Below are 18,343 nucleotides of genomic sequence, written 5' to 3'. Positions count from 1 at the left end.
AAAAACAGAGCTACTGATTAAAACCAATCAGAAAGACTTGTCCTTTGTAACATATTAAGTTGATTTATCCCAAATGTTTCCAGCAATCAAACCAGAGAAATCTGTAGTTTTAAACAAGATAACGGTGCGTTTCAGTTGAGTTTGTCTCACAGAAGACGTCACAAATTCACTTTTTATCCAGTTTTAAGTTGCATTTTTATGCTCAACTTTCAGATCTTGGTGGTTTTTAACTCTAGATATCTGAACCCAGATGAAGGATTTGAGTCTTCAGACATCTGAAGTTACAAGCTGACAAACATTAGCAGCAGCCTGGACGTCACGTGTGCACCAAACTGCATCACAAAAACACTGATTTTTAACGTGAAACTGATTTTTTTCAGTGTTTTTACTGGTTTTAATCAGCACCTCTGTAGGTGGTTAGCTTAGCTTAGCACAAAGACTTGAAACAGGGGAAACTGCTAGCCTGACTCCAAATTAAACAACCAAATTCGATGCTTGACGTATCGAAATGTTTTCTGATCCGACATAACTAACAATAAAAGGACATCATTTGTCGATACAAAACATTATTATTATTATTATTATTATTATTATTATTATTATTATTATGTATATAAATATATTAATAATGTTTTCTGAATCTACTGTATTGTGGTTCAGGTTAAGTTGTTAAGTTGAAGGGTCATGATTACGTTTTAGGGTCATTTTTGGGGTCAAGAAACTAAGTTCTGACACAAATCTGCCTCCAGTTTCTACTTTTCTCCTGGTTTTGTTTTTGTGAAGCTCTCCTCCTCTCCAAAGCAAACAGAGCTGCTGATTAAAACCAGTAAAACACTGAATAAAACAGTTTCATGGTAAAAATCTCTGTTTTCCTGATGCAGTTTGGTGACACAGGACGTCCTAGAGCCGAGCTGCTGCTACTGTTTGTCAGTTTGTTTCTCTGATAACTTCAGATTCAGACGTCTCAAGACTCAAATCCTTCACCTGGTTCAAATATTCAGTGTGGAACCACCAAGATCTCAAAGTGGAGTGTAAAATTGTGGCTTAAAACTGAATAAAAAGTGAATTTGTGACATCTTCTGTCATACAAACTCACGATGCATAGACAACTGAAACGCACTGTTTTCTTGTTTAAAACTACAGATTTTTCTGGTTTAATTGCTGGAAACATTTGGGATAATATATGCTCACAACTCAACTAAAGGAGTAGTCTTTTTTTTTAGATATTTTAATGAAACGTTACTTATTTTACCCTTAACCAACAGATTTAAGAGTTTATCACATCTGATTTTTGCAAATCTAGCTTTCTTTATGCAAATCTAAAAATGGCTAAATGCTTAAAACCAGTAAAACACTGAAAAAAGCAGTTTCGTGTTAAAAATCTGTGTTTTTCTGTTGCAGTTTGGTGAACTCAGGACACACATTCACCTGGTTCAGATAAAGAGTTTACCACTTTATGATCTGACGGCCCGCCAACTTTTCTGACAATTTTTTTGTAACAGTTTTGAGACGACAGAGATCGTCTACACATCGTCTGAAACTAGAATATCTAAGGAATATATCGGTGCCATGCCATGAGATCTGGTTGGTAAAGGAGGAATTTTTTGCTGTTACACATCTGTATAATCAGTCTTGATGTTTTTACTACATGATTTATATTTGACTCCCAACATAAAGAGAATATGACGTCACTGACAGGCGAACAAATTAAATTACATGATTAAAATGACTAAAATTATTTCTCTGGTTTGAAAATTGTTGGATACACAACTCACCAACATATATAACAGGTCTATTCATTTTTAGATATTTTTTATGAATAAAAGTAACATTTTATAGTTTAAATTTTGTCTGTACGCGGAAAAAAAAGAGTTAAAAATAATAATAATAGTTTATATAAAATATAAACAGAAGTTCTGTGTCATTCTTTAAATAAAAAGCATGTAATTCTCCAATTCTCCTCCCTCCAACAGAACACAGAGTCACTGTGTGTGTGTGTGTGTGTGTGTGTGTGTGTGTGTGTGTGTGTGTGTGTGTGTGTGTGTGCAGGTATTTCCTGCAGCAGAGAAGCTAAATTGAGCCTCTGATGTAACAGCAGCTGAGAGTCAAACTGCTGTGGAGAAGTCACCACACACAGACACAGACACACAGTGTGTGTGTGTGTGTGTGTGTGTGTATGTGTGTTTATGTATTTGTGATTTGCTTGTGTGTGTGTGTGTGTTTGTGTGTGTGTGTGTGTGTGTGTGTATGTATTTGTGATTTGCTTGTGTGTGTGTGTGTGTGTATGTATTTGTGATTTGTGTGTGTGTGTGTGTGTGTCTGTATGTATTTGTGATGTGTGTGTGTGTATTTGTGATGTGTGTGTGTGTGTGTGTGTGTATGTATGTATTTGTGATTTATGTGTGTGTGTGTGTGTGTGTGTGTGTGTGTATGTATGGATTTGTGATTTGTGTGTGTGTGTGTGTGTCTGTATGCATTTGTGGTGTGTGTGTGTGTGTGTGTGTGTTTCTGGGTGGAGTAGGAAGTGCTGGGTGGGGTATTTACCGTACATACACACACACACACACACACACACATGAATGAATCAGGTATGTTCCTGGTGGTTTGGTGGGTTCAGACCGGTCCACTCTACAAAGAGTCCTCAGAGTCTCAGAGTAAATCAGGGAATGAGGATTAAAGACGCTCCGGGTGAAGCTCCAGGAAACGACTCACTTCCTGTCAGTGCCCCGCCCCCCAGTGACCTCAGCTCGCCGTGTTCTGATCAACCTCTCTGGCAGCAGGTAGAAGTTTTCCTGCTGAACTCAGTGTGAGAAAAACTCTGATATCTGCAGCTTCATGACGTCATCAGACTCTGTTTTTTGTTGTTGGAGCTTGTACGCAAACAAAATCTTTAGGATTTGCAAAAAAGAAGTTGGATTTGCAGAATATCTGGTGTGATGTATCACACCTTTTATATCTGCTGGTTGAAGGTAAAAAATAAGTAACTTTTCTGCATTAAAATATCTAAAAGAAAGACTAGTCCTCTGTTATATATTAAGTTGATTTATCCCAAATGTTTCCAGCAATGTTACCAGAGAAATCTGTAGTTTTAAACAAGATAACGGTGCGTTTCAGTTGAGTTTGTCTCACAGAAGACGTCACAAATTCACTTTTTATCCAGTTTTAAGTTGCATTTTTACGCTCAACTTTCAGATCTTGGTGGTTTTTAACTCTAGATATCTGAACCCAGATGAAGGATTTGAGTCTTCAGACATCTGAAGTTACAAGCTGACAAACATTAGCAGCAGCCGGGACGTCCCGTTTGCACCAAACTGCATCACAAAAACACTGATTTTTAACGTGAAACAGTTTTTTTTTTCAGTGTTTTTACTGGTTTTAATCTGCAGCTCTGTAGGTGGTTAGCTTAGCTTAGCACAAAGACTGCAAACAGGGGGAAACTGCTAGCCTGACTCCAAATTAAACAAACAAATTCGATGCTTGACGTATCGAAATGTTTTCTGATCCGACATAACTAACAATAAAAGGACATAATTTGTCGATACAAAACACTATTATTATTATTATAATTATTATTATGTATATAAATATATTAATAATGTTTTCTGAATCTACTGTATTGTGGTTCAGGTTAATTTGTTGAGTTGAAGGGTCATGATTACGTTTTAGGGTCATTTTTGGGGTCAAGAAATGAAGTTCTGACACAAATCTACTTTCAGTTTCTACTTTTTGTTTTTGTGAAGCTTTGGGTCATTTTACCTCTCTGGACCTAAAGTAATCATATAAATGAAACCATGTGAGGAAAACTCAGAGACATGACGAGGAGACTCAACAACACACCAAGTTAATGTCAGAGTCTAACAAAGTGTGTTGATCAATTTTCACCTGGAAGTAACTGAAGCTGTCAGATAAATGTAGTGGAGTAAAAGAACTGATGGGAGAGGACAGAGCAGCTTTACTTTGGTGTCTTTATTCTGCAATAACAGGATAGTTTTCAGAGCAAAACTTTGTTCAATGCATGGGGGGAAAAAAATTCCAGTAAAATAAAATTTTGATTAATTTGCAAATCAAAAGCTTGTTTTATTAGGACAGAACAATTGTGGAATTGACCCCCCCAAAATCTGGATTTTCTAATAAAAAAATTGTATTTGCAAAAGCAAAAATATATATTTTACAGGGGATGGCAAAAAAAAAAAAAAACTTTTAGATTTGAAAAAAAAAAAAAAATATTGGATTTGTAAAAAAGAGAAAAAACTTTTAGATTTGAAAAAAAAAAGAGAAAAAACTTTTGGATTTGAAAAAAAGAGAAAAACTTTTGGATTTGCAAATTTAACAAAACAGATTTGAATGGGGGAAAAATTGTCAGATTTGCACATTAAATACTTTTGCATTGGCAGAAAATCAGGTTTGCAAATAAAACTTGCATTAATCTATTTGAAACCACAAATGTATTTTACTTGCAATCACATTTTTTTAATCACAAGTGTTGATAGTTTTGTTCTAAGAGCTGTTTCTTACTCTCTGACTTTTTCTGTTTGATCTCATAATAAAGACACAAAGTGACTCCATGAGGAGCTTCAGTGTGACAGACAGAGAAGAATCTCCTCTTCTGCTCCTCTGATTTACTCTCTGCTCAGAACTCGTAATAAATCTCCCGTCGAGTTCTCAGAGTCACGTTCAGGTTCGCCTTCATTATTAAACTCTGAACTAACAAAGAAACCTATTCTGCTTCTGAGGGGACAGATTTAAAGAGACGCTCATCTCAACCTTCACCCTTCACCTCCTCTCCCCTCCCTTACCCTCCTCCTCCTCTCCTCTCCTCTCCTTCTTTCCTCTCCTCTCCTCTCCTCTCCTCTCCTCTCCTTGTTTCCTCTCCTCTCCTCTCCTCTCCTTTCCTCTCCTTCTTTCCTCTCCTCTCCTCTCCTCTCCTCTCCTCTCCTTGTTTCCTCTCCTCTCCTCTCCTCTCCTTTCCTCTCCATATAGTATATATATGTATGTAGGATATATATATATATGTATGTATGTGTGTGTGTGTGTGTGTATAGTATATATGTATATATGATATATGTATATGTGTGTGTGTGTGTGTGTGTGTGTATAGTATATATATGTATGTATGATATATGTATATTTGTGTGTGTGTGTGTGTGTGTGTGTGTGTGTGTGTGTGTGTGTATCTGTAAGTGTATATATATATGTATATATTTTATTTTATTGTTTTTTTATTTACTTTGGTTGTTTGTTTTTTTGTTTTGTTTTTTGTGGCGTGAAAAGGGCGTATGTCTAATTTCCTTGCATTTGTTTTTGTGATTATAAATTGGACCAATAAAGGGTTTGTTAAAGGTCAAAGGTCTCCTCTCCTCTCCTCTCCTCTCCTTGTTTCCTCGCCTCCTCCTCCCCCTCTCTCTCCCCCTCTCCTCCCTGGTGGTTTACGACTCTTTCTGTCGTCTCTGAGGAGAAACATACAGTCAAAGTTAATCTTCTTCTGCCTCTGTGTTTTATTCTCTCCGTCTTAAGGTGTCAGGGATAAAAAGTCAAAGGTCAGAGTTCAGCAGAGTGTGAAATAAAACATCTTCATACTTTCAGCTTCAGGGTTTTATCTTTTTTACTCCTCATAAACACACTAAAAACTCATTCAAGATATTTTCAATGAAACACGTGAAAAAACTCTAATGGGAGGATAGAGCATCGACTCTAGACTCTCTTCGTCTATCAGTATTTTTAACATGATACTATGAATATCTGTATGATTAATTGTTTAACAACTTTCTCTATGACGGCCTGCTTTCTGTGCTGCGTTCAGGTGAGGACGTTTTCAACACTTTCACTAGTTTTTGCATGTATGACACGTCATACAAGACGGTTCATTTTGCTCTTAAAGAAACAATAATCGTCCGAAACACTCGTCTCTTTGTCGGCAGCTCTGATTGCTGCCACAATGTGCTCCACAGAATGAACAAAACAGTCACAAAAATTACTAAAAAATAATTCAAACTGATAAAGAAAACCCGCAATATTACCAAAAAATGGCATAAAAGACGAACAAAAGACATAAAATTACCTAGAAAAACACACAAAATTAGTAAAAAATTAACATTAAAAAAACACACACAAAATTACAAAAAAAGATTAAAGAATTACCAAAAAAGTCACAAAATTACCAAAATAGTCCTAACAGACAAACAAAAATATAAAATTACCAAAAAAGAAACAAAATTACCCAAAAAAGTCATAAAACACAAACAAAAGACACAAAATGACAAAAAAAAATACCAAAAAAAATTGTAAAAATGACAAAGAAAGAAAAGAAAACTACAAAATTACCAAAAATGGCATAAAAAACAAACAAAATGCATTCATTTACCAAAAAAATGTAAAAAAGAAAAAGAAAAGAAAAATTGAAATGCACAAAATTACCCAATAATTAAAAAAAAAATGACCAAAAAAGTCACAATATTACCAAAATATTCTTAACAGACAAACAAAGATATCAAATTACCAAAAACGACACAAAAGGACAAAAAAGATTTAAAAAATACCAAAAAGACACAAAATGACCAAAGAAAAGTTATAAAAGACTAACAAAAGACACAAAAGACATGAACTATGTCACTTCCAGTAGTCACATCGTCCTCCTCACTACACTCCCCACTCTCTTCCATTACATACAGCGGTCAGCTGTTCATGCTGCATTCAAGTGGAGACGTTCAGAAGAACTTTAAACACTTGTTCCTTAGTTTTTGCACATTTGACACGACGTACAAACTAGTTAATTTTTCTCTGGAAAAAAAAAACTACTTATTGTCTTGACTTATTGTCTGACTTATGTTGGGATTTTGCAAGGTTGCAGGGTTGATTGCCGCCACAATATAACACATGTAACACATGTAAAACATAAAATTTTTTGGTCATTTTTAAACACTTCAAACTAGTTTCTTTTGGTGTTAGAGAAACCATTATTGTCTGACCTTTTATGATATAATGGTCACCTTTTCATGCAGCATTCAACTGGAGATGTTGAGAAGAACTTAGTTTTTGCATGTTTGGCACGACATACAAACTAGTCAATTTCCCGACCTGTTCGTCTTTTTGTCAGGACTTCATGATCAATTGTGGAACCAAACTCTCTTTATTTATCACTAGTTTTAACTCGACATGATGCTTGATTGTACGATTCATTATGTCTCAACTCTGTCTCATAACGGTCAGCTGATCGTGCTGTTTAGAAGAACTTTTGTATGCATGACATTTTTTGCTTTAGCCTAAAAGAAATGATTATTGTCTGCTATGAGAAAACAGGGAATGAATGTGAAGGTTGTAAAACCTGAAGACAACTTTCAGATTCCACCTACAAACATCTGAATATATCCTGCGTCTGCATCTGATTTTCATTTGTTTGAGCTGTGGACAAAGTCTGTTGATGTTCTCGCACTGAATAAATGTTGTTGCTTCATTTATATTTCTGCTGAACAGAGGAAAGTTCTTAACACACACACACACACACACACTCTGGCTATTTAGAGGAACATTTCCCTTCATGCTACAGCCAGTAGATGGCAAACACATTACTCAACACGACACAAACTTCTATTCATAAAACACTTCTTCTTAATTAGCATGTGCACACACACACACACACACACACACACACACATTTAACCTGTTGTTTCCTGGTCACCAGCATGTTACACAGATTGAGGCTGACTGTGAGTGAGTGTGTGTTTCTGCAGAGAATACACCCTCCTTGTTATTTGGGGGGTTGACATGGGCCACAGTCAGTGTGTGTGTGTGTGTGTGTGTGTGTGTGTCGGGTGGGTGCAGGGCTGCAGGGTGGGGGTCAGGGTGGAGCCGCCAAGTCTCAGCCAGCACACAGAGAGGGGTTGTTGGTTGTTGGGCTGCGAGCGGCTCACAGCGCCTCGATGTTCTCGGCTCTAAATCACTTGTTGTGCTGCTCGACATGGTCGACCACAACTATGACAACTGTGACAAATATGATCGACTGAAAAAAACCCGCAGTTTATCGAGACGTTTTCACACTCCAGATACCCTCGGGTTTGCAACAAAACCCATAAATCAATCAATCAAATCAGAAAATGTCCATATAAACATTTCACATCCATTATAGAAGATGGTGTCGTTTACAAAGAAGAGAACCACGACTGGTTTTAATCAGAGGACTTCTTCAATCTGCGTGCAAATAACACGACTTTACACTTTCAAATTACGTGCAATGTGGACACTAAAATCCATCATATGATACACCAATCCCTGATGAAGTGGGCCGCTACAAAAGATGTTAAATGACCAAGGAAGTCACAAAATTACAAAAAAAAAAACCTAAAATTACAAAAAAAGTCATAAAAGGCAAACAAAAGACACAGAATGACCAAAAAAATATTTTAAATGACCAAAAAAGTCATAATTTGACCATAAGAAGTCACAAAAAAAAAAAGTCATAAAAAAAGATATAAAAAATGACAAATGACACAATAAAAAAATTACCCCAAAAAAAATATAAAAGACAAACAAAAGACACAAAATTACAAAAAAAATCCAATTGTCAAAGAACACCACAAAATGACCAAAAATGTCATAAAAGACAAACAAAAGACTCAAAATTACATAAAAAAGGAATGACCAAAAAAGTTATAAAACACAATATGTGAAATGAGACAAAACAAGATTTAAAAAAATCTTATTTATCTCTTATTTAAAAAGAAAAAAGAAAAAAATAATAACCAAAAAAGTCCCAAAATGACCCCAAAAAAATCATTAAAGACTAACAAAGACTGTAACAATTCTGTAAACTGTCTCTAAACTGTTCTGTAAACTGTCTCTAAACTTCAAACATCTCTTAACTTCCTGTATCACGTTTTTACTGAACTACGTCACTTCCAGTAGTCACGTTGTCCTCGTAACTACTTCACTTTCACCATTTACATCATTTATTTCCTCTTTAAACTGTCTTTTAGAGCCGAACCAGGAACTGTTTGGCCCTAACCTTAGAGAAGTGCTGAGCACAAATTCAACCAACGAACATCACATTTATGTATCATGATCATATCTCCTGCAGCCGGTAGCTGCGCTCTTTGTCAGAAATGCTCCTGTGCCTCTTCTGCACACAGAAATTCGTTTCTGGCATATGGATTGCACATTATTTGTGCACATGTTATCTGTACACAGACTGAAGAGACTGTGCTAGTTTAGATTGATACCATTCTCCAGTATGTACATAAATATGAAGCTACCACCAGCAGACAGTTAGCTTAGCTTAGCATAGAGACTGACAACAGGTGGAAACAGCCTTGCTTTATCCAAGAAACATAAAAATACAGTAATGTTAGAAGTCACTGCACCCAGACAAGAAAAAATCCAACACACAGCTTATTCTAATGCATGCTCACGCCACATGGGCTGCAAATGTTTGTCTTGCATTACTTTCTTCTATATCTATTAAACCCAGCAACACAGCATCAGGTAAAATTCTGCTTCAAGCTGAAAAACTTTGCACATTTCTGTCATTCTTGCTTTTTTGCATTGACTTTGCATGTTTAACCTCAATAAGTACATAAGTTAAATTACATGTGATACAAACAGCGACTTCTATCCTACACAGACTTTGCCGCTCTTCATAATCGATTCATTTCTGTAGGTATAAGCATGTACAGTGAATGAAAGATGAAAGTTAAATGCGGACACTAAAATCCATCATACGATACGCCAATCCTTGCCCATGTGTTCGTTTGGAGTTAGTGATGCCCTCTAGTGACCCACGACACAAAATGATTAAAAAAAGACACAAAATTACCTAAAAAGTGTTTTTAAATGTCAAAAAAAGTCATAAATTACCAAAAAAATACTAAAAATGACAAAAAAGTCCCCAAACACAAACAAAAGACACAAAATAACTGAAAATGATTGAAAAATAACCCAAAAAAAAAAGTCAAAAAATGACTCAAAAAAGACACAAAATGACAAAGGGAACCACGGAAATTCCCAAAAGTCATAAAAAGACAAACCAATCACATAAAATGACCAAACCTTTGCCTTGCATTACTCTCTTCTATATTTATTAAACACAGCAGCAGGTAAAAATCTGGTTCAAGTTGAAAAAGGTCCCGTTCGCTTTTTTTGCATTGACTTTGCGTATTTAACCTTCACAAGTTACATAACATGTGATACAAACAGCGACTTCTATGCTACACGGACTTTGTCACTCTTGATAACAGATTTCTGATTTCTGTTGGTATAAGTATGTACAGTCAGTAAGAGCAGCCTGTTTACTGCTACAGAGCTAATAATAATTACGAATTTCTAACAAATAACCATTTGTTGTTGTGAATTTATATTAAATGTTTTTCTGCAAAGCAACTGAAGCTGAAAGTTGCGTAGACATAAAAAGGGCATCAAGTAAAAAGCTTGAGAAAAACCAAGTAACTCAAAGTTTATTTAAGTTCTTTCTTGGCAGCGACCCAGCAGCTTTCATTCAGCCTCAGTCTGTGTGTCGAGGTGACGTCTGCCTCATTAATTCCACCTCAGCCTGCAGCTCAACACCACGCTGCAAATATTCAAATCTGGCCTTTTGTGAATCAACTCCTCTTTCACCAATAAACAAAAAGTCTCTTCTTTTACAACTTTTCCAGCAGCACTGTGAACACAAACATGCACCAAATATAGACCAAAGAGATCCACCAACCAGAGAGAAGGACACTTCCACTAAACCATCAACATGCAATCGATCAAATTCAGCAGAAAACAGTTTCAATAATGTCAGTTTCTAAAGAACAATGATTCACAGACCACAGAATTAACTCATAATCCAAAGGAATCCATTTCAACTGCATGTCAGTTTAAAAAAAAGACAACAAGACTGTGAGTAACAGCACAAACTAACAAACTGTTTTCTACTTATATTTGTCATAAAAACATAATTTAACTAAACTTTTTATCAGATTTTTTTGTAATTTTAATGTCAGGTTTATGGTGAAGCTGCTTTTTGTAGTTTTGGACCCAAAAAGTCAAAATCAATTGATGCTTTTATGTAAAAACACCCCTTTTTATTCCTGATTCCCTTTATTTGCACATCAGTTATTAAGATTATGACCCTTCAGGCTGTTTAAAGTAAAGATAAATTATGTTGTTACACTAATTTACTGACTTTTAAAAGGCTTTCCAGATCCTTAATGTTAATTTTCGTTTGTTTTGCAGAGCACTTTGTTTCCACATGGCTTTATGAATAAAAGAGAATATAAATCTCTCAGTGTTTCCAGACTTCTCAGACCTTACTGTAAATGAGTTGTTGCAACAAAAACAGCAGTTAATCAAGTGGCATAACGATTTGGCGCCTTGGTGCAAAACATTTAATCATTTCTTTACTGGTTTTCTTTGTTATATAGCTCAATTGTGTGTGTTTTGTGTGTATTTGTGAAGGCAAAGTGCCAAAAGCAAAGTGCCATCACTATCCTGAGCAACACAGAGTCAAACAGGAGTCAGAAATGTCTTTAAAAGCATTAAATACAGATGTTTATAGGTAATAAAAGCACTGTACCTGCTCTGCGCGCTGTGCTGCGGTCAGTCTGAGCTCTGCGGCGGTCAGGATGCGGAATGAGGCGCAAAACGTTTGCGCACGTCAAGGTAGGACTGAGCGGGCGGTGAGTGGATGTTTGCAGCCTCTCCGGGTCTCTGAGAGGAACAGGCGCACCCCTCCTCCTCCTGCGCGCGCGCGTGTGTGTGTGTGTGTGTGTGTGTGAGGAGTGTGTGTGCAGGGATGAGAGGAGTGTGCGCTCTGACGCATGCAGGTGAAATTTACGCAAAACTGCGGCGACTGCTGCAGGTTTTTTTCCAGCCAAACATCAAAACCAGGACGGAGTCAGGGGGCTCAGTTTGCATCACTGCAGTGCAGATCCTGGGTCCTGATCCTGATCTGGATCTGCAGGCTGTTGTTGTCGGACTAAAGGAGGTCCCAGCCCCGGACTGTTGCTCAATCTGCAGCTCTGTCTGCAGCTCCGCCTGTCTCTCAGCTCTAACACTCATATTCTGTGCGATAAAATCCATTATTTTACCTTAAAAAACCTGAGAGAGCCAAAAAAGACACTTTACTGTCACAACACATTAAATAATAACGGCTTTATTAATGTCCTGAAACTAAACTCTCCTGGCGGGAAAGAAAACTTAATTTGTTTTGGAAATAAAGCAACAATGAAAAGTTTATAACCTGGAGAAGTTTCACCTGAAACGGCTCCAGACAGTAAACACACTCTGACATAAACAGACATGATTTTAGGAGACGAAGCTGCTCCAGTGCTCCTCCGCCTAACTCTTTTATTACTTGAATTTTATTCATTTTTTATGCAATGAAAAAAATAGTTTTGTCACAGAAATCCGAACGGAGAAAGTGAAGCTTGACCTGGAGTTATAAGATAGAATCAGCGATTATCATCTCATCAGAATGGGTGAGTGGAGGCCTGCTCCACCTTCTAGCAGGTGCAGCAGGTTGTTATCAGCTTCTATAAAAGACAGTTAAACAGTAATTTAATGGTGGAAGTGAAGGAGTTATGAGGACAGAAGGAACATAGTTACGTTGGTCAGGTAAAAGGTAATGCATAAAAAGTTACATAATGTTTTCTGAGGGGAATCTGCCAACCAGATCTGCAACCTGAACGTCAGAACAGACCGTCTGTCAGACTCCTAAAGAAACGCTTCTAAAAACACTTCTAAAACATTTCTCAAACGCATCTAAAACAATTCTAAAAACGCTCCTAAAACGATTCTGCAAACACTTCTACAAACAATTCTAAAAACGCGTGTAAAAATGCTCCTGAAAATTGCTTCTTAAAACGCTCCTAATAAAGCTTCTAAAAACGCTTCTTAAAAAGCTCATGAAAACGCTTCTAAATACTCTTCCAAAGGCGCTCCTTAAAACGCTTCCAAAAACATTCCTAAAAATGCTCCTAAAAACGTGTCTAAAATCTTTCCTAAAAGCGCGTCTAAAGCGTGTCTAAAATCGCGTCTAAAATGATCCTAAAAACGTTCCTAATAAAGCTCCTAAAAATGCATCTAAAAACACGTCTAAAAACGTTCCTAAAAACGTGTCGAAAAACGCATCTAAAAACGCTCAAAAAACGTTTCTAAAAGTGTCCAATGGTGACTGGACTTCAGCAGATGAGATTAAATTTGGCTTCTAAGAGTTGCTTGTTGGGCAATTAGCGTAATTAGCATGATGAGCAAATGTATTGTTGAAAACTGACTGTAATTTTGCTTCTAGTTAACATATAATAGTGATCTAAAAGTCAATATTTGTGATGTCCAGAAATGTACATGTTTTAATACATTTATAATTGCCATAAATTATATAGAAATGTCGATAAAAAATCGGGTTATATTGTCACTTTTTTGTTGCTAAAAGTTGCAGGTTGGTCAACTTGTGTCATTAGTTCTTTATCAGGAAAAAAATGAAGAAAAATACCTTTCAGAGTGGTTTTGTTTTATGATAATGTGTTGAAGTGCATCAAATATGAGAAGAAATGTCTGTTTTGTTGCAGATTTTTGGTGTACAGAGACAGAGTGAATGTGATCTGTGTGTGAGGGAGGAGGACGTGTAGTGAGCTGAATGGGACGCGGCCCTTCCTCTGTTTACATCAGAGTAAGTGGAACAGTTTCTGGCTGTTGGGCTGGTCTCCGTCAGACGAACCGCACGCTGTTTCACAACTAATTCACCCAAGAACTTATTAACACATTCCCTGCTCTCCGCTATCTCTCTCTGCTCCTCACCTGATTTATGGTGTCTCTCCACCTTCATTCTGTCTTTTCAGACTCTGAAGTCTATTGTTTCTAACAGACGTCAAGCAGTTTATTCTCACAGCCTCTCAGGGTTCCTAAAACAATTCATGAAGGACGCAATAAATTTTCCGAATGAGCTGTAATATTTTATTTTGTCAGTGATGTCTAATGGGCTTGTCATAAGTGGTGGAAGAAGAACTCAAACCACACTGTGGTACAAAGCCAGAGGAACAGCTGTTTTCAGCTTTGTGACTTTTCCAGCTGATCCAAGAAGGTTTTTTTTTTTAACTAAAAGTGTTACCAAAAATCTGTAAAAGAAAAAGAAAGACAAAAAAAAAATAAAAAATAAAAACATACAAGTCTAAAAGTAAAAAGAGAAACATAACTTTCTAAAAAGAAATCTTTTAAAATATACAAATAAATTAAAGAAAAAAAACCTTAATAATGAAAAACATAAAAGTAAAAAAATAAAATGATAATAATAATGATGATAATAATAATAATAATAATAATAATAAATAGTATAAACTGTAAACATTATTACCTTATACATATATTTTATTATTTATTTTTTCAAATAACAGAATGAATTATAATAATAAAATTAATAATAAAATTGTTATAATAAATAAATAAATAAATAAATAAATAAATAAATAAATGTAAGGATCTAAACTTTTTCAGAAAAATATATTTTTTTAATTATGAAAGCTCAGAAAACCTTAAAAATTAATCAAAATTACCTAAAAATCTACGTAAATGTATTCGCTGTCCTGTGAGAACCACACATCTCTAAAAAATCTGAGAAAAGAGAGCTTTGTTTTGAGCTCTGTGACGATGAAAACCTTTTGTTAAAGCAGAAGCTGCCTGGTTAAATAAGACACAGACTCAGGTTTATTGATGGGAGCTGAGGTGGATTATCAGTTTGTGTGCTGTGGAGCTTTAACTCTGCTCACTCTGTTCAATCTGCTCCATTAACTGCAGCAGCAGCCGGTCAGCGAGCTTCAGCGCTGAAGGTTAGAGTCATAAAGAGTTAAAAGGTCAGCCATCACTGAACGGCAGAGTAAATCTTACTGGGGACTTAATGAGCTTCAGTCCAGATAAACTGCAGACACTCGACTGACTCGACTGACTTGATGGTTCCACAGCACACGTCCAAAACATAAAGATATCGACTCAAACATTACAGCTTTAATAGTCAGTGGTGGACTGTAACTAAGTACATTTACTCAAGTACTGTGCTTGACTAGAACACTAGGCACTTTTTACTCCACTACATTTATCTGATAGTAAAACATGATCAATTGAAAGAGATAATTAAACCAGATAACAACATATAAAGTAGTTAAAATGAGGCCTATTAACTATTTACACACTTAAAATGCTGCTTACATTAATGCATCAATAATAATTATCAGATAATATAAAACAATCTGAGTTGGGCCATTCTGCAGAATAAGTACTTTAACTTTTGATCCTTTAAGTACATTTTGATGCTGATACTTTCAGTTAGTTTTGAATGGAGGACTTTTACTGTAGTGGAGTTTCTCAGTATGTTTTAGTATTGTACTGCAGTAAAGGATCTGAATACTTCTTCTACCTCTGCAGTTGTTTTAGTTCTCATTTGTGCATCTTTCTGCTCATTCAGAGGATTAAAAAAAGTTTGTGGAGTTTGTTAAGTGTGTCTCAGGTCTCTGTCTGCTGCTGCAGGTCTCTCTGAATCTCTGAGTCTCTTGGTCTCTGAGTCTCTGGGGTCTCTGAGTCTCTGAGTCTCTGAGTCTCTAAGTCTCTGAGTCTTTGAGTCTCTCAGGTCTCTGAGTCTCTGGGGTCTCTCAAGTTTCTGAGGTCTCTGAGGTCTCTGAGTCTTTGAGTCTCTGAGTCTCTCAGGTCTCTGAGTCTCTGGGGTCTCTGAGGTTTCTGAGGTCTCTGAGGTCTCTGAGTCTTTGAGTCTCTCAGGTCTTTGATTCTCTGAAGTCTCTGAGTCTCTCAGGTCTCTGAGTCTCTGAGTATCTGATCCAGTTTTTTGGTTGTTCTTCAATCAGATCAAGATCAGGACAAAAGCAGGCTGTGTTTCTGAGGTTGCAGCCTCCAACCTGAGGAACTCTCCCTCTGTGGACTGAAGATCTGTGCAGACGTGTGTGTGTGTGTGTGTGTGTGTGTGTGTGTGTGTGTGTGTGTGTGTGTGTGTGCAGTGGACAGGGGGTCTTTGTCCTGGTTCTGGGTGGGGTTCAGGGGAATTTGGTTTAATGACAAACACACACACACATACACACACACATGTTCCACAGTGAGACTTTAACATGCTGCTGCCCCTCCCCGACCACTTCACTGACTTGTAGTGAGCTCCATTCACAATTCATGCTGCACCAGAAACCTTGTGAAACCTTATGGTTTTATTGTTTGCACCTCATATTTTACTATCCTGGGTCCTGTTCTTCGTTTATGGATTAAAAATGATGATGCAAAAGTGCAGATTTTTTCATCATCAGTTGAAAGCCACCAGTAAAATGTGTGTTGTCTTGCTGAAAATCCACCATTTATCATAGAAAGAAACTGTAAAAACAGGCATTATCATCAGAGTTTGAACTTTCCAATGGTCCTTAAACATATCATCAGTTAGTCAAGTTTCCGTTATAAAAAGTGGCCAAAACTTTCCAAAAATCCTGTTAAAAACATTAAATTCTGCTCCTCAGAGACACTGTGAAGACATGATTGATTCTGCTGAGACCAACGGTCACGTGACAAATATTCACTGGAAATCTGTTTACACAGAGAAGAGAGGAGAGGACAGGAGAGGCTGTTTACACAGAGCAGAGAGGAGAGGACAGGAGAGGCTGTTTACACAGAGCAGAGAGGAGAGGACAGGAGAGGCTTGAAACATGACAATACTTCAATATGTACAGTAAGTGAGAAACTGGTTTTACAACATTCAGGACACTTGGAAAAGTGTTGATATATACATTCTGTTTTATTCACATTTTTAAAACTTTTTTTCTGATTTCTGTCATTCTAACTGTGTTATTCTGCATAACGACATGTTAGAGTTGTTCCCACTTCCAGCCATGATTGTGCTGATTCCACAAAGCTGCAGGACGTATAGATTATATAGATTTTATATATTCACAGTGAAATACAAGGACACAGAGAGGGGAATGTAAAAAGACTAAAAAAAACGCCCTGAAACGGCTCATTGGGGTCCTGAGGATAAGGAGTGAAACACAAACTATGAACTCCTTTTCAGATGCAGATACGTAGAACTTGTTTACATCTATAAATAGTTGAAGTTGTATCTAAAAATGACTTCATGTTTGGGGTTTACCTTTAAAAACTCCCCATCCAACTGGGAATAAATTGTAAATAAGTTGTAAAACTAACTTTTAATCCGTCTCTGACGGTGTGAACAATGCAGACTTGTTTGTCAAACCGCCAACAATCAAACGAAGCGAACTCATTTATCCACTTCGGCAGCTCAGACCTCCTGCAGGGCCCTGATCTGGAACTTCAATAAACTTCCTCTAAGTGGAGTCGGAGTCCTGAATCAAACTCTGTCCCAGTCCAGACAGAAGCAGCTTTCTGAGTCCAGGTCCTCCCCTCCTCCCCCCGCTCCCCCCGCTCCGTCTCCAACAGGCGGAGCGTCTGTCTACGCCTCTCACTCGTCCTCTCATGTGGCTCCGTCAGAAAGCTGCCTCTGTGCGGCCTGCTGTTTCTGGATAAGGTAAATACGATCTGCGCTCATTATGGCCCCTCCTCGTGTTCGACAACAAGCAGCGAGTTCAAGGTCTGAAACACAACCTGAGACTGAGTGAGGCTGCAGGTCAAACTCAGGACGCCTCTCTGACCTCACATGGACTCTCAGGTTTATCCAGACGCTCAAGTCCATCCCATTCAGTTGTTATCACCTGATTGAATGGAAGTTTGTCAGCAATTCCCATCAGTATGGGTGAGTAGGAGCCTGCTCCACCTTCTAGTAGGTGCAGCAGGTTGTTATCAGCTCATTTAATGGGCTGCTATGTTAACGTCTTGTTTGCAGTGCCCTCGAGCAAAGAAACAGAATATAAATCATGAAAAGTCCATCTCATTTCTGGTACTCATAACACCTTCACTTCCCACATTTATGTCCATTTATTTTACCTTTTAAACGATCTTTCATAACGCCAAACCGGATTCTTTTTTTGCTGGTTTATTCGCTCTAATCATCCTATCAGTATCTGCTTCACTTTCTTGTAGGTGCAGCAGGTTGTTATCAGCTCATTTAATGGGCTGCTATGTTAACGTCTTGTTTGTAGTGCCCTTGAGCAAAGAAACAGAACATAAATCATGAAAAGTCCATCTCATTTCTGGTACTCATAACACCTTCACTTCCCACATTTACGTCCATTTATTTTACCTTTTAAACGATCTTTCATAATGCCTAGCCAGACTTTTTTTTATTATGTTTATTAGCTCCAATCATCCAATCAGTTTGGGTGAGTAGGAGCCTGCTCCACCTTCTAGTAGGTGGAGCAGGTTGTTATCAGCTCATTCAATAGACTGCTATGTTAACGTGTTGTTTGCAGTGCCCTCGAGC

The 18,343-nt window shown here is 37.2% G+C and overlaps 1 protein-coding gene across 1 annotated transcript in view; it reads right to left on the bottom strand.

Moving 5' to 3' along the window:
- The window catches only part of hapln1b (hyaluronan and proteoglycan link protein 1b), a 37,625-nt gene extending 25,954 nt beyond the window's left edge, over positions 1-11,671 (bottom strand). The window contains exon 1 of the mRNA XM_059358544.1: positions 11,546-11,671. The gene's annotated coding sequence lies outside the window, so the exon portion shown is untranslated. The remainder of the gene's footprint in view (positions 1-11,545) is intronic.
- Positions 11,672-18,343: the final 6,672 nt, after the last annotated feature.

The sequence above is a fragment of the Centropristis striata genome, chromosome 19 (assembly GCF_030273125.1).
Source record: "Centropristis striata isolate RG_2023a ecotype Rhode Island chromosome 19, C.striata_1.0, whole genome shotgun sequence".
Lineage (NCBI taxonomy): Eukaryota > Metazoa > Chordata > Actinopteri > Perciformes > Serranidae > Centropristis > Centropristis striata.
The sequence above is the reverse complement of the archived record's forward strand: the minus strand, read 5'-3'. Positions and strand labels throughout refer to the sequence as shown.